This window comes from Balaenoptera physalus (genome assembly GCF_965194825.1).
Source record: "Balaenoptera physalus genome assembly, chromosome: 9".
Classification (NCBI taxonomy): domain Eukaryota; kingdom Metazoa; phylum Chordata; class Mammalia; order Artiodactyla; family Balaenopteridae; genus Balaenoptera; species Balaenoptera physalus.
The window spans coordinates 4,201,437-4,216,987 of NC_138888.1; the positions used below are offsets into that span (position 1 = coordinate 4,201,437).

At 34.5% G+C, this 15,551-nt stretch overlaps 1 long non-coding RNA gene across 1 annotated transcript in view; it reads left to right on the forward strand.

The window, feature by feature from the left end:
• The first annotated feature begins 3,796 nt into the window (after nucleotides 1–3,796).
• Nucleotides 3,797–15,551, forward strand: part of LOC309667330 — a 62,459-nt gene continuing 50,704 nt past the window's right edge. The window contains exon 1 of the long non-coding RNA XR_014267713.1: nucleotides 3,797–9,811. This is a non-coding gene — a long non-coding RNA (uncharacterized lncRNA). The remainder of the gene's footprint in view (nucleotides 9,812–15,551) is intronic.

Below are 15,551 nucleotides of genomic sequence, written 5' to 3' on the forward strand. Positions count from 1 at the left end.
GACCACTCTTCATCGCGGTGCGCGGGCCTCTCACCATCACGGTCTCTCTTGCTGTGGAGCACAGGCTCCAGACGCGCAGGCTCAGTAGTTGTGGCTCACGGGCCTAGTTGCTCCGCGGCATGTGGGATCTTCCCAGACCAGGGCTCGAACCCATGTCCCCTGCATTGGCAGGCAGATTCTCAACCACTGCGCCCCCAGGGAAGCCCTATTGATTATGTTTTTAATGGACTGTGCTCTTTGGTGTTCATATCTAAGAACCCTGCTGAATCTTAGGTCACAATGGTCTTCTCCAATGTTTTCCAAAATTATAATTATGCCTTTTACATTTGGATCTATGGGTCAATGTTTTAAATAAAGTGTAATATTTAATTAAGATTGTTGTTTATTTTGCCTACGGATGTCCATTTTCCCCAGTATGATTTGTTTAAGAGACTATAGTTCTCCTTTAAATTGCTTCTGCCACTTGGTTTAAAAATCACTTGGGTGTATTGTGCTCAACTATTTCTAACTCTTGACAATGTTGAATTTTACCTGAGCCTTGTGATCCTGGAAAAGAGAAAAGGTTAAGAAATTCCCTCAACTTCTGTGTTCTGGGAAGATGGATGTTTTACTGAGGTCAGCCTATTTTCCTGGAGGACACCTCAGGAGGGGTATTATGCTGGCTTGGGCTGAGTCAGCCAAAGTTCAAGGAAATCTTAATGAAAGTTTGTTCAAAGCTTTTTGTGCCCATTGATCAGTGGGGACAGACAGTTCGGCTAATCATTTCTAAGGAAAAGAATGGAAATTTGGAGTGTGTTTCTGGCCTTGTCAAAGGTAAACAGGGTGGCGTCCCTGAGGTTTACCTAAGTCATAGGGCAGAGGATGTTACCTTTAGCAAAGCCACTGCTATGCTTTATATCAACTGCTTTCCATAAGAAAAGCAGATATCATCAGAGATGTGAGAATGGAAAATTCTGAGTTTTAGCCCAAATTATTGATTAAAAGAAATTGTCATTGTTCCTATACCAGTTTAAAAAAACACATAGAAGGAATTTTCCCCTATACACATGTATATTATTGGAATATTACCTCTGTTTTTGAAGGGGCATTCTTATGGGAAAGCTCCAAAGAAGGAGGAAATACCTCCTCTCCAAAAAAAGAGAACATAGTTAAAAACTGACTGCTTTCCAAGTGTGATTCAGTAATGATTCACTCCCTTTTTATGACTTCAGGTCCTTTAATACATAGGGAAGTAAGTTATTGAACTACTGAACTCTGCTTATGGAATAGTCTTAGGATCAAAATAATATTAATAATAGAATATCTATGATTTTTCTTTTGTAATGAACTCAATATCCTTCCATGATATTACTCACTGATAAAATATTTATTGCTGCATAGTACATGTTTATCAAAATGCTGTTAAAATAGAAAAAATAGAAAATTGGAGCTACTCAATAGGAGGCTAGTCGTATTTATTATGGTGTTTTTGTTGAGTCATCATACCTTACCCTTTCAGCCTACAGATAACACCAACAAAATTGTCCCTAACAGCAAATGCCATATATGCACAAAGGAGAAGTCCTTGTCTTCTCTGGTCTACAGCTTTTCCTGACACTAGTATGGAGAAATAATTGTGCCCTTATTTGAGCTTCCATATACTTTATAAATCCCACTATTATAAAATTTTCATAATGTACAATAGTTATTAATTTACATTGTTTATTACCTAGAAGATGAAGCAAAGAAAGGAATATTGCATAATTAATTTTTGTAATTCTAGCTCTAAGCACAATTACTGATATAAAATAGGCACATAATAGAATATCAAACTGAATATAAAGCAGTGTTTGCACATTTGAGCTGTAACTTGATCTGAATAGAATCTCTGAAGTTATGACAATGGAAAACACATGAAAGCTGTCATATTGGCAACATCTGTGTAGCTTTGGTCAAGTTATTGTCTATCTTTGACTCGGTTTTTATACCTGTAAGAGGAAGGTAATAGTAGTACCTACCTTGTGTGGTCATTTTGAATATTATAGAAAACATTGCATATAAAACTCTTAGCACAGTGTCTAACATAGTTTGCCTTCAGAAAAAGTTAGCCAAAATCATAATCATCCTGCAAAATCATAATCTAATAGCTAATGAATGTTGATATTATTCTACATGATTTTCTCAAATGAAATACTAAAGAACAAAGTAAGCGGTATTACCTATCACTTTTTATATGAGATATTTGATTGAAGGCAACAAATGAAGCATGAATAATTTAACCTGAAGAGGAATGTATTAAAAGGATATTAAGTGATTCACAAATCCTCTTGGAAATCTAATGAACAGAATTTGGAGGCTACAAAGGGAGAAATAATACTCAAAACCAAGTGAGTGAAATACTGGCTGCAGACATAACTTTCTTCTAAATGCACCCCACCAACAGTGGACAACACAATATAGATCTATCCTCTCGTTACTTCTAGTATCTGGAGGAAACTGCTGCTGCCGTTACCACCCATAGCAAGAATGGGTTCTGCTTAGTTTACGTTGCTTATGATTGAAAGTATGGGGTCAGCATGTCCAGTTGAGGAATTCCAGGTCATGTGCCCTGCTTGCCTGCAAGAGAGCCTGAGAAATGAAACCTGGCATTTGTGGTTTTTATGGGGGGAGATGAAGTTCTGTTTCCTACAGTGTAATTCCCCAGTCATTGAAAGGCATATCCTAAGCTGAACAGCAAAAGTAAATGTAAAAGTCCTCTATCTCTTAGCAGGTGTTAACATGTAGAATTCATGGTATTTCAAAGAAAGGACAATTACATTTAAAAATATACTATCGTGAGTTTAGTCATATATCAGATATAACACCTTTCAAGATCTTTTCATCAGTAGACTAGCCCTCACCTTCCTGAAAAACCAAAGTGGTTTTTCCCCCCTTTCTCCATGTTCCAAATGTTTAGAGTCCTGTTTTTCCCCTGCTCATGGGATGGACGTGTGACGTGGCATCGTGAGTGATGGCTGAGACAAGTGTTTGGTGACTGCCACGCTGCTGTGGCGGGTGAGTGGCTTAGACACGCACTTCAACTCAGACGGATTCTAAAATCCCAGAAGGAAATCTTAAAACCAATTCTGCATTTGGATTGTGGTTATTATATTCTCTCCTTTGTTCTATACTCAAATTATCCGCAGATTTCACTCAGAACGGAAACAAATCCTACCTGAGCCTCCTACAGAAAATGCATGGAGCCTCCAGAAACTCTCGGCAATTGAACAAAGCCCTCACTTGTACAACTTTTTAAAGCAATTCGTTAAAATTTATCACTTGCCATTTGTATTTCCCAGGGGCATCTTCTCGAATGTTGTTCCAAAGAAATAATGTTTCTGGGTTGAACGTGGTGAATGTGTAACTAGAATGGATGTCAAATTCTTGACAAAAAGGTTTTCTCATGAGTGTTTCGCAAGTAATATAATGAATTCTCACTATAGTCTCCATAAAGAGTCAAGTTCCTTATTATGGTAAGGTATTCTAATTCACTCAGAGTCAGAATAATCAGAGGAAGCACCACATTTAAATATGTATGATTATGTGTGTATATAAATATTCATATTATACAGATTATTAGTTACACCCTATGTCACTAAGCCCAGGGGGAGAGTAACATAATTTAAAATACACATTCCACATTTCAATGTTTAAAACATTCTAAGTCATTATGAAATATATGTTAACTAGTAATGTTAATATAACTTTCTCTTGCAATAGTCGTGTGTGGGTACATACATATATAATATAAAAATTATCTTGTTAAATAAATTAAATATATTCTTATATGAGATAAAACTGCTTTCTAGTCCATAAATATCAAGAACATATTAGCTGTCAATGAATGGTAGATTAAATTCATTTCTAATGAGTTAAAATTTGAAGCAAAGATTTAAAGATTCTTGCATATAATATTCTGGTCAGAAAAAAAAAATGTCATGAATCTACAGAGCAAAAATCCCTGGAGTCAACATTTCTCCAAGAGTATATGGTAATTTCTGATGGCTTAAAACACAAATTTAAGGAGCCATTGCAGGAGGCAGATCCAAGTCCCTGAGTAGGGAGAGAAATTGCATTGAAGGAAATCTTGTCCACGTAAGGGCCTCTGACAGGTAGCTCATTCAGAAGATAAAACAGGAAAAATCTAGAATTCGCATGAGAACTACACATTAAGTATATGTCAATTTTGGATGTAGTAGTGCCTCCTAGCTCCCTGAAGAAGGAAAAAAAAAGGTGAAAGAGATTGTGTGCACATACAGTGCAAGGAGAGAGAAACACACACACATTCAGAAGAAACACATTTTACATCCAGGGCTCAAAGTTTCTTACTGGTAAGAATAAAATGCTCTCAAACCAAATCTTTTAGATACAAAATGAAAGAAGCCACAATTATTTTGATTTATCAGGAAAAATCACAGATATAGACATAATGACTATCAATATTAGAACTAGCATATTTAGTATATAAAATAAACCGATTTGATATACTTAAAGAAACAAAATTGACTAAAAATATAATGAAGGAAAAGAGAATATAATACAACAATAAATTTAAATATGAAATAAACAAAAACTCTAGAATGGAAATTATAATAGAAATTAAGTGGCTATGCACCAAAATAAACATAACTTAAGACAGAATTAGAGATAGATCTGAAAAAATTATATAGATAGTTTGAAGAAATTATACAGGAAATGCTCTGTAGAAGAGAGGGGCTACATTTTTTTTCTTTTGACCATGCCACGAGGCTTGCAAGATCTTCGTTCTCCCACCAGGGATCAAACCCGGGCCCATGGCAATGAAAGCTCCAAGCCCTAACCACTGGACAGCCAGGGAATTCCCTACCTTTTAAAGAGTTAAAAAGATACATAGGATAGTGTGAGACCTACTAGCACCATATCAGAACTCCAGTTAGAATAAAAGAGAGAAGGGAGGAGGACAAATAGGAAGTTGTGATTCCCACCTTTCCAGATTTGTTTAAATATACCAATTTACATATTTAGGAAATTCAGTGAGACCCAGCCAGAATAACTGTATATATATACATATATTATATACACACACATACATATATATATATACACACAAATTATGCATTATATATATACATACATATGTATTATACACTATGCATTTTATTTATTTATATATATATATATATATATATATATATATATATATATACACACACACACACACACACATAATTAAAAAACAAACTTGGCTCACATGATTATGAGGGCTAGCAAGTCTGTAACCTGCAGGGGGGCCCACGGGCTGGAAGTTTAGGCAGAAGTTGGTGCTTCAGTCTTGAGGCAGAATTTCTTCTCAGGGAAACCTCAGCTGTTGTTCTTAGGGCCTCCAACTGATTGGATGAGGCCTACCCACCTTATTGAGGATAATCTCCTTTATTTAAGGCCAACTCATTGTAGATATAAACCATATCTACAAAATAGTAAAAACAATACAGAAAATTAAGAAAACTAAAATTTTAAAATACCAAAAAAATTGATGTCTTTAGCAAGAGTGACCAAGAGAAAAAGATGGAAGATTCAAATTATTAAAATCAGGAATGAAAAAGGGAAAATTACAACTGGCTTTACAGATATAAAGATCATAAGGAGCTACTCTGAACAAATGTATATCAACAAATTATATAACACAGATGAAGTGGGTAAATTCCTAAAAAGATACCAAAACTGACTCAGAAGACAGAGAAAAACTGAGTAGATCCATAACAAGTATACAGATTGAGTATTCAAGACAATTTTCCCACAAAGAAAAATCCAAATCCACATGACTTTGCTGGTGAAGTATAATGATTATTTAAAGAATTAACACTAATCCAAGAGGAAAAAAACACTTTCTAACTCATTTTATGAGACCAGTTTTATTGGACAGCAAAATATTACAAGAATATTGATGCAAAATACCTCAACAGATTTCTAGAGAAGTGAATCTAGCATATGAAAAGGATTATGCATCATGACCAAATGGAATTTACCACAGGATTCTAAGGATGGCTTAATATGAAAGACTTAATCAATATAATATACCATATTAGTAAAAAAGAAACATAACACACAATCATAACAGACACAGAAAAGTCATTTGACAAAATCCAACACTTTTATTAAAAAAGTGCTAAAAAAGCTAGGAGTAGAAGCAAACATCCTCAACTCAATGAAAGGATCTACCAAAACAAAACAAAACAAAGCAAAACAAAAATTAATTAGCATTATACTTAAGGATGAAACTCTGAAAGCTTTTCTTCTATGACCAGAAATCAGAGAAGGATGCTGTCTTGGTCCATCCAGGACATTATAATAAACTACCATAGACTGAGTGGCTTATAAACAATAGAAATTTGTTTATCACAGTTCTAGGGTCAGCGGAAGTCTGAGATGAATATGCTGGCAGATTCAGTGTCTGGTGAGAGCCGGCTTCCTGGTCGAGACAGCTGTCTTCTTGCTGTGTCTTCACAAAGCAGAAGAGTGAGGGATCTCCCTGGGGTCTCTTTTATAAGGGCACTAATCCCACTCATGAGGGCTCTGCCAGCATGACTTAAACACCTCTCAAGGGCCACACGTCCAAAACCCACCACATTAGGGGTTAGAATTTCAAAATATGAGGTTTGAAGGGACACAGATATTCAGTCTATAGCAAGTTCGAGAGAATTCCTGTCTTTAAAGTAGGTAAAAAATAAAAATAAGAAAAATGTTGATTGAATCTATAAGGATTTTACATTACTTCTCCCACAAAGGGAAAGGAGAGAGAAGATCTGGTTTACTGGTGAAGGGCTTAGAACTTGGAATTTAAGAGATTTTGGTTTGAAGCCTGGTTCTTCCACAAAGTCCCACCCCTACCATTTCTGAGGCTCCAAAAGTCCATGTGTAATATATCTAAGTATTGCAGATAAAGCTATCAGGATGTTAAATAAAATATATTCTCTCCTCCTACCTTGACAAATATATTTTTATAACAATCTGGAAGGCTAGAACCACATTGAGACTCAGAGTTCTCCCCAAGTTTCTGACCTAACACTCCCTCCTCTTGCTTCCAACTCTAGGCAGCATCATGAGGAGTCTGATCTACATCGACACGGACACACCACCTGCACAACCAAGCTGAGTCCTTTTGAACCTGGGGTAAAAATCCTGAGTGGTATGGCTTACCCTTGGGAGGAGAAAACATCCATACTGGCGATGGATGTAAGCTGGGGCCATTTGGGTAGGGATTCAGGAGTCCAGGTTCCTTGAGCATGGTCTACAGAGGGGCGTAATAGCTCTCGTGGGCATGTCCCTTTGCTGCTCAGGACTCCCTGCCTGTGCACAGAGATGTGGTCAGAGAAGGACCACAGTGGAGCCTTCTGAGGCACTGGTTCCTCTTTGTCTCCAAGGACAGTACTGTTTCCACCAATTACTTGTGTGGTGTTTGGCAAGTCTTGTTATCCTCAGGTGGAGAATGGAGGTAATACCTCATTGGATTATGAGAGTTAAAGAAAATCAAAATTAAAGAAAAAATATTCTACATTGCCTAATACATGGAATAATGAGTGAGTTATCTTTCTCTCTTCCTCCTTTCATTGTTGCTTTAATTTCTCCCAGATTACTCATTTATATAATAAAGCTAATATTAGTGCTTAATTCTCAGGATTGACATCATGAATACATCACATAATATGTGTCAATGAAAAAATAAGAGGTCAATAAGTGGCATATGTGATCGTCTATAGATAAGGCACTGAATTGAAGAAGAAAATCTCCACTTGGGAAAACATAAGTGGAATACATAACTATGTGGGAGTTTCTGGTAGGACCATCTTGATACGTTTTCATACGAATTTTTTTCTGTTAGTTGACCTAGAAACTAATTCTTGCTTTAGTTTTAGCCAAATCTGATAATATACAAACCCAATTTGGGAAACACACCAAAGACTTATCACATAATCTCCAATAATATGTGTCACGGAGATTTCTGTTGGTGCCAGTCTTCAGATGTTCTGCTTTCCCCTTGGCCAGCATCAGCAGATGGCATCTTTCAGAGAAGTTGGCCTGGAGATGTAATTGGGGAAGAAACTCTACGTGCATGTAATCTGAAAACTGTCTAGATCCTGATAAAACAGGAGTCATGGTGGGATTTTGAAAGTTAGCAGGAATCATCAACAGAGTAAAATATTCTCCTTACATGAGTCCTGAATCGTCTTTCTTACCCAGTCAGGTTCTCTATCTACATGCATGTAAAACATTATGAAACCCTCTGATTTTTTCTTTTCTTACAGCAGCTTTATTCAACCACCACTTCTGCTGCTGTACTCACCACACACTCCCGACAGCCTCAATGCAGGTACAAATTTATCAATAAGCAGTGTATCCTCTAGAATAGTCTAGAAAGTTTAATGAACTCTGATTCATGGAAACCTCTCAGATACTGATGTTTTAACTGACATTTGGCATGAAGTAAAATAGAGTTACAGGATTTTGCATTGTTAATTTAAGGCATCATATTAGCTTTTGGAAAAGTCAGTGAATCTCATATAAAACTCATTTAGTTGAATCAATAAATTTTAATGAAGATCTTTCTGGATACAAATAGGAAGGGAATAAACTCAACAAAATTTTTAATCTGTCACCAGCCCAGCTTTCTCCAATCAATACACTTTTTGTCCTGATTCCTTTTTAATGAGAAAAGTTGATTTTCCACTGCCCCCGAGTTCCTTTATCGTGAGAATATATTCTAAAATAGTAAGAATATATGGCCATAGCCTACTTATTTTAAAAGGAATATGTTTAACATGTAATCCATTATTTTGTCTATGTGAGAAATTCCACTGAGAGATAATTCAGTGTGTAATATTTTTTAATATTTCAAAAGAATAATCGCTTAAATTGTAATGTAATGTTAAATTTAATAGACAAATGTACAGAGGTCTGTGTGAAAAAGTTATTTTACTTTCTCCATATAATATTCTTAAAACACATTAAAATTCAATTAATTCAGGAGAATCAATCAAAGCCCTCTGTTTTACAATGCATTGTGCCATATGCATGTGTATGTACATGTTTGTGTATGTGTAGAGAAATAGGGCTAGAGAGAGGGCTAGAGAGAGAGAGAGGGCTAGAGAGAGAGAGAGAGAGAGACAGACAGACATACAAATAGAAGGAAACATAAAAATAGAAGTGAAAAGAAAACGTTTTTTCTATAGTTTCAAACTTCAGGAAAGTTACTTAAGTCTTTCTTTTTCCACAAGGCAAAGGAAAGATACATATTAAGAATCCAACAGTACTCTTCTTCTTTTCAATCAATAAAGCAAAGTAGGTAAGTATAGTCAGAGATGAATGCAGAAACTAGAGCCAAGGAATGATAAATTAGAAATGGAGGTTACCTGATAATATTTTACACAAAATACCTGAGAAATTGACACATGTTTTTCTCCTTCTATTTTAAATGATCCTCACCCTTTCTATGTCAAGAATTCCCAGTTAGGGTTTAGGAAGAGAAGGAACTGAGGAAGCCAATAGTTGGTTGCATTTGCTTTTCTATTTCAAGCTGTCGCAGCTGCAAAATCTCTCAATGTAACTCCACAGGGAGTGCTACCCAGCTATGCAAATGAATTCCAAATGTGACAAGTGCCAGCATGGGCGGTGGTGACTGTGGAGGCTGAGTGACTGCCACCAGTCTGTCTGATGGATTGACTCAGACCACCAAGGAGCCAGCGTCATTGATTTCTGCTCATCCATCTCATCTCTGTGACCTCTCCCTGGAAGGAAGGAAAGGAAGAGAGAAAGAGAGGTACAAAGAAAAAATAAAATTAAAATGTTTCTTTATCTACTTGTCCCTGCTACTCCTAATTACTTTCATCATCATGGCATTTCCCTTCACCACATACTTTACTCATACCAGAGCCAGATTAATAACTAGCTTTTATTTCTCCTCTATTCTAATTATGTGATTTGGTTTAGTGTTGCTTAATTGATATTTGTGTCATATTCTTTAGAATTTACTAATTGAAGCATAGAGATAATGTAGAGTTGTTCTGGTATGATATAAACTCTAAACTATGTAGGCAGAAAATATAAAATATTGTTAGTACTCTTTCACAAAGAAGCTCCAGTGTTATGTTATTTTCCATTTCGGCAGGAGTCCCTGGCTTTGGTGAAATAATCCCTTGTTCCTGCATTGAAACATTTTGGTGGATGAGAGGTTACAGGAGAGAGGAGAGATGTAGAGTGAGAACGTCAAAAAAGAAGATAGAATTAAGAAACCAAAATGTCCCAAAGAGGTTCATGGAACCTCTAGAATGCAGTCTAGAATGTATTTATTTCAAAGTGTTTTTGTTCTCTTAATCTTCTTCATCTGAACTGTTGTAAGTCATTCTCTTTTATGAAAGCAGATTTTTCACGGAGAAGAATTGTACCTTCTGTTTAAGAGTTTAAGAGCTATCCCTCTTGTTTAAAGAGTTACAGCGAAGGCAACAATGGGATGGTAAAAGCAGGGCAGATGTACAGACAAGTTTCTGCTTATTTTTTCCTTGGGGATTCACACTTCAATTCCCATGACCTCTCTGAAATTCCTAACTGTGTTTGTTTTAAAAATTCCTTTATTCACTTGTGTTCAGTTTGTAAGCAGAATTTAGTGGCAATATAAAAGACAGGGTATATGGTTGAAGAATTATTATTTTTTTAATGGGGTTTCATCCTTAAGAGAGTCTTTAAGCAATAAAAGACATCAGAGGATAGATGACATCAAGATGTGGCTATAAGATCCACTTTCAAGGATTCAGAGACATTTAAGGAAGTGGATAATAGGATCAGCTAAGATTGACAAAGTGCTTCTAAGAATCATCAGTGCTCTGTGCTACAACTGTCTCACACAAGGACCAACATATAAAAGGACGTGACTCAAAAAGATTTATGGATGGTCCTTTTGGAGCATGGTATAAGTCCCTATTACATTCATAGGAAACCCAGAAAGGATTTAAGAAGCTGGTATGAAAGAAAACTCCACAAGTAGCTTGGACTAAAAGGACCAGAAAGTTTGTAATAAAAGGAAGGGTCTGAGCTTCTTAATTTCTAGGATAAGGAAGCAGAATAATAGCTATTCAACAGCAAAGTTAAATTATATTTTTCATTCTTATTTTTAATCAACTTTATATAAAACCTATATATGTATAGTGATTATATAGTTCATTGAATTTTGAAAAATACGTGTACCTATGTAACTGCCACCATGATCAAGATACAAAACATTTCCATTTTCCTAAAAAGTTTATTTTGCCAGTTAATCTCCATCCACTCCTGTGCTCCGTGCAACTACTGTCTCTTTTATATCACTATTGATATAAAAACATAAGCTATCCAATAGCCTATTAAAGTCTGATATCTATTAATATGTAGCCCTATTTCTATTAAAATTGTATAAGTAATTTTTTTTCCTACAAAATAAATTTCAGCCTAAGATGTCAGTGCTGGTGAATTATATCAAACACTTAGGGAGAAAAAATTGTCAGTCTATACAATCATTTTTTCAGAAAATGGAAGCAGAAGGGACACTTCTCAATACATTTTATAAGACAAGTATAACCTTGCTTCCAAAACCAGATAAAGGTATTGCAAAAAAAATTTAAACCAACATCACTAATTATATAAAAGCAAAACTCCTTAACAAAATGTTAGAAAATAAAAACCGGTGATATATAAAATGGACAATATGTTATAATTAAGGAAGTTTATCATAGGAATGCAAGGTTTGTTCAATATATTTTTAAAAAAACTCAATAAAGACAATTCACCAAATTAAGAGCATATAGGAGAAAAAAATAATGAGTGAATAGATTAAAAAAACACATCTGACAAAATTTTAAATGAATTCATCATAAAAATTCTGAAAAAAAGTCATAATATAAAGAAACACCCTTAAACTGATAAAAGCTATCTACCAAAATCCTATAACAACATTATACTTATGAGTGAAAGAATGTTTTTGTCTATATTAAGACAAGACATCTCTCTTCACTACTTCTATTCATATTGTATTGAATTGTATTGTATTGAACTTGAGTTCTCAGTGCAATATGAGAAGAAAAATACCTCAAACATTACCAAATACAAAGAAAGAAATCAGTTTCTTTATTCACTGGTGATACATACATATGTGTAGAATATCCTAACAAATCCAGAAAACAGCTACCAGAACTAAAAATGTATATCTAGCAGAATCAGATGTTACAAGTTCATTATATAAAAATCAATGTATTTTAGTATACTAACAATAAACAGTGGGAAATATATCTCCCTTTATACTTCTAAGAATAATTCCATGCCAATTTTTCTCTCCTCTTTTTCTGTTCCTTTAATTATATGTATTATCAATAATCTGACATTTTTATATACTTCTGTACTCTGATTATGTTTTTTAAATGTTACCTATGGGTTTCAATTTTGATAATTTCCATTTACTTGTCTTCAGATTTACTAATCCTATCTTCTGTTGCATTAATTAAATCTATTTCATGATCATTTACTTTCTGATATTGTATTAATTATGGAATATCTGCTTTTTGTTTAAGAGATTGTAATTATCTGTTAACATTCTGCACTTTTTAAGATCCATGACTTCACTGTCCTCTTCTTATTAAAAAATATGTATTTGAAGTAAAGATATCATCTATTAATTTCAGCAGTTAGACTGTCTGTGTATCTACTTCTATTTTACTCTTTTCCTCTTGACTATAGGTTTTATTTTCTTGCTGTTTTCTTTGTCTCAAAAGTTCTTCTTTTGTCTCATAATATCTAGTAATTGACATTGTCATTATTCTTCCCCAGATAGTGTGTATTTATTTTCTGTTAGGCAGATAGGATGAGGAGCTGAATCTGTGAACAATTAGTAATATATCTTGTCTGCAATTAGGGTGAAGCTTTGCTTAAACTTGGTCTACCTCTAGTTTCAAGTGTCCTACAGGAAAGAACTGTAGAATGTTTATGGCAAACCACTTCACATAATGGAGTTTTTGTCTTCTAAGCACCCAAAGCGTATGAGAGATTAGCTTGCTTTTCACCTCTGCCTTATTCACAGGCATGGGACACTCTGGTTTTTAGCAAAGAGCCTAGCAGGGCTCTGACTTTTCTATCCTGAAAGTTCTTTCCTTCAGAGTTTTTGAAGTTTGCTTTTTCTTCCTGCACCACACAAGTTCAAAATTTTAGGATTGTGTTAAAAGGGAGAATTTTTATGTCTATAATATGGGAGTCTTCTAGTTTGTCTCTGACTCCTCAGTTTCAGTAGGAAGTAGAATATGTTGCTCTGAGTTTCTGGTCCAGCTTCCAGATTCTTTATAGCCCCATCCTTCATCTACCCATCCTTCAGATAAAGTTCCTTTGAGATAAATGATGATGGCTTTGGGGATTCTCTAGATTTGAATCTGTCATTCCACTCATCCAGCCATCAAATACTATTATTGTTAATATAATATGAATGCTATTGTTTTGTTTAATTACTGTTTTTAATAATTGCATATATTGTTTTGGCATAAAACAATACATAATACAGTGGAAAAGGAAAAAGTGGAATTCAGACATGGATTATTTGAAGGATGACTTAGCCAGGATTCTAAATTTTGCTAAATTTTGTATTCCATAAAAGCTCCCACATTTATTAAAAGGATACAGTCATCAATCTTGCCTATTCAAAATGCAGCGTTCATTGGAACCATGACCACTGAGCCACAAAATAAATTTCACAGTGTCCATTCCCTGGAAGATTTGCTTGTATTTTTCTTCAGGTTTTTTCACAGAATTCTACTGGGTTTGCACATCTGTTTGAAAGCTCAGAGTACAACTGAAGTAATAATTTAAATGTAGCTAATGCCCATAGCAAGAATTGTAATAAGAACTACTAAATATTGTGCACCTACTGTGTACTAAGCTCACTACTTGTATTACTATCATCTAATTCTCTCCTGGAGTTTATGAAGTAGGAATATTGGAAAATGCAAAACTGAAACCTAGATGAGAAATAACTTGCCCAAGGATACATAATGATAGCTCTATGATCCTGACAGTAAAAGAAGGAACTGTGATCACGGGCACAAAGCAAAGTGCCTTCAATAATAAATAGAGCAGCAACTTAAGGTCATTTGTTGTGACATAATAACTCCCTCCAACTCTGTTGGGGTCCTGAATATCATAGCACAATAATTGTTGTTCATAACAATGCTCCTTACAATATCAAATGAAAAGATAAAATAATAGTTATTGTTTAATAAATCAGGGAACAATGAAATGCACTTTAGAAATATGTAGCTATTTTCAGAGTAGTCAGTTATCATTATGTAGTAGTTAATAACTATTTTAACTTATATGTGAAAAATGAAAATAAAAAGCAAATTCTATAAGAAAACATACCAAAATATGTAGACATCAATAGGATGAATATGGCTTTTTTTTTACATTTGTGTATTTTTTTCAAATTTTCTATTTGAAGGCAGGAAATAAAACCCATAAAATAATGTTTTTTTCAGTTAAAAAATAAATGATGCATTTATGGACATTGTGGACATCTCAGTCTATCACTAGGACACTTCTGGTAATACCCTCATGCTTTTCAAAACCTGTTATTTTGTCACAGGTAATTACAGCATGACTTTTCAAACACATAATTATTTCGTCATTATGGATTGTAAATAAAAGTAATGAGATTCCTAATTGTGTTTTCAGACTCTGTAAGGATAGGCCAGGTTAAGCTACAGTAACAACACCTATATAATCTCAGTTAACTAAGAGAAAATGTACTTCTCACCACCACAGTCTGTGCAAGTTGGCTACTCTCCATCCATTTGTTAGCTCAGCCTTGCAGACTGCTTTGATGTTATGGTACCTCAGGACCAATACCTGCTCCCACATACAAAGGTAAGAATGTTCCGGAGAGTCCAGAACTAGCAGTTCAGTGACATGTCAGTTCTGCCCACTTTTCCTTGACCAGTGAAGTCACTTGGCCATGCCTAATCTTGAAATGGTGGTGAATTTCCACAACCTTGTGCTTGAAAGGAGAGGAACAGGAAATGCTGTTGAGCAACCTTAACATCTACCACCAAAACACATACATGAAAAACAAAATACAATATCTTGATGCTTAGTCAGCAATTATTTTAATCTGATGAAATGGATTATGCTATGCCAAGAACAACTAAATTTTCCTCCAAAAAATAAGATGTTACAAAGACCCTCAGAAATTTGTTATAGAGCTAAAGGTCTGAAAATTAAGAAATTAAATGTCAAATTTAATTTAGTATAGATGATATATTAGCATAATATTTAAAATTTTTTTATTGAAGTATAATTGATTTATAATATCATGTTAGTTTTAGGTGTACAGCATGGCAATTCAGTTATATATATATATTCTTTTTCATATTGTTTTTCCCTATAAGTTATTGTATTAATATAATATTAATCACTAAAATTAAAATAATGACTAATTTGATTCTTAATAGACTAAAATTTGTATAACTTTTTTGGATTAGGTTAGAATTAAGAGA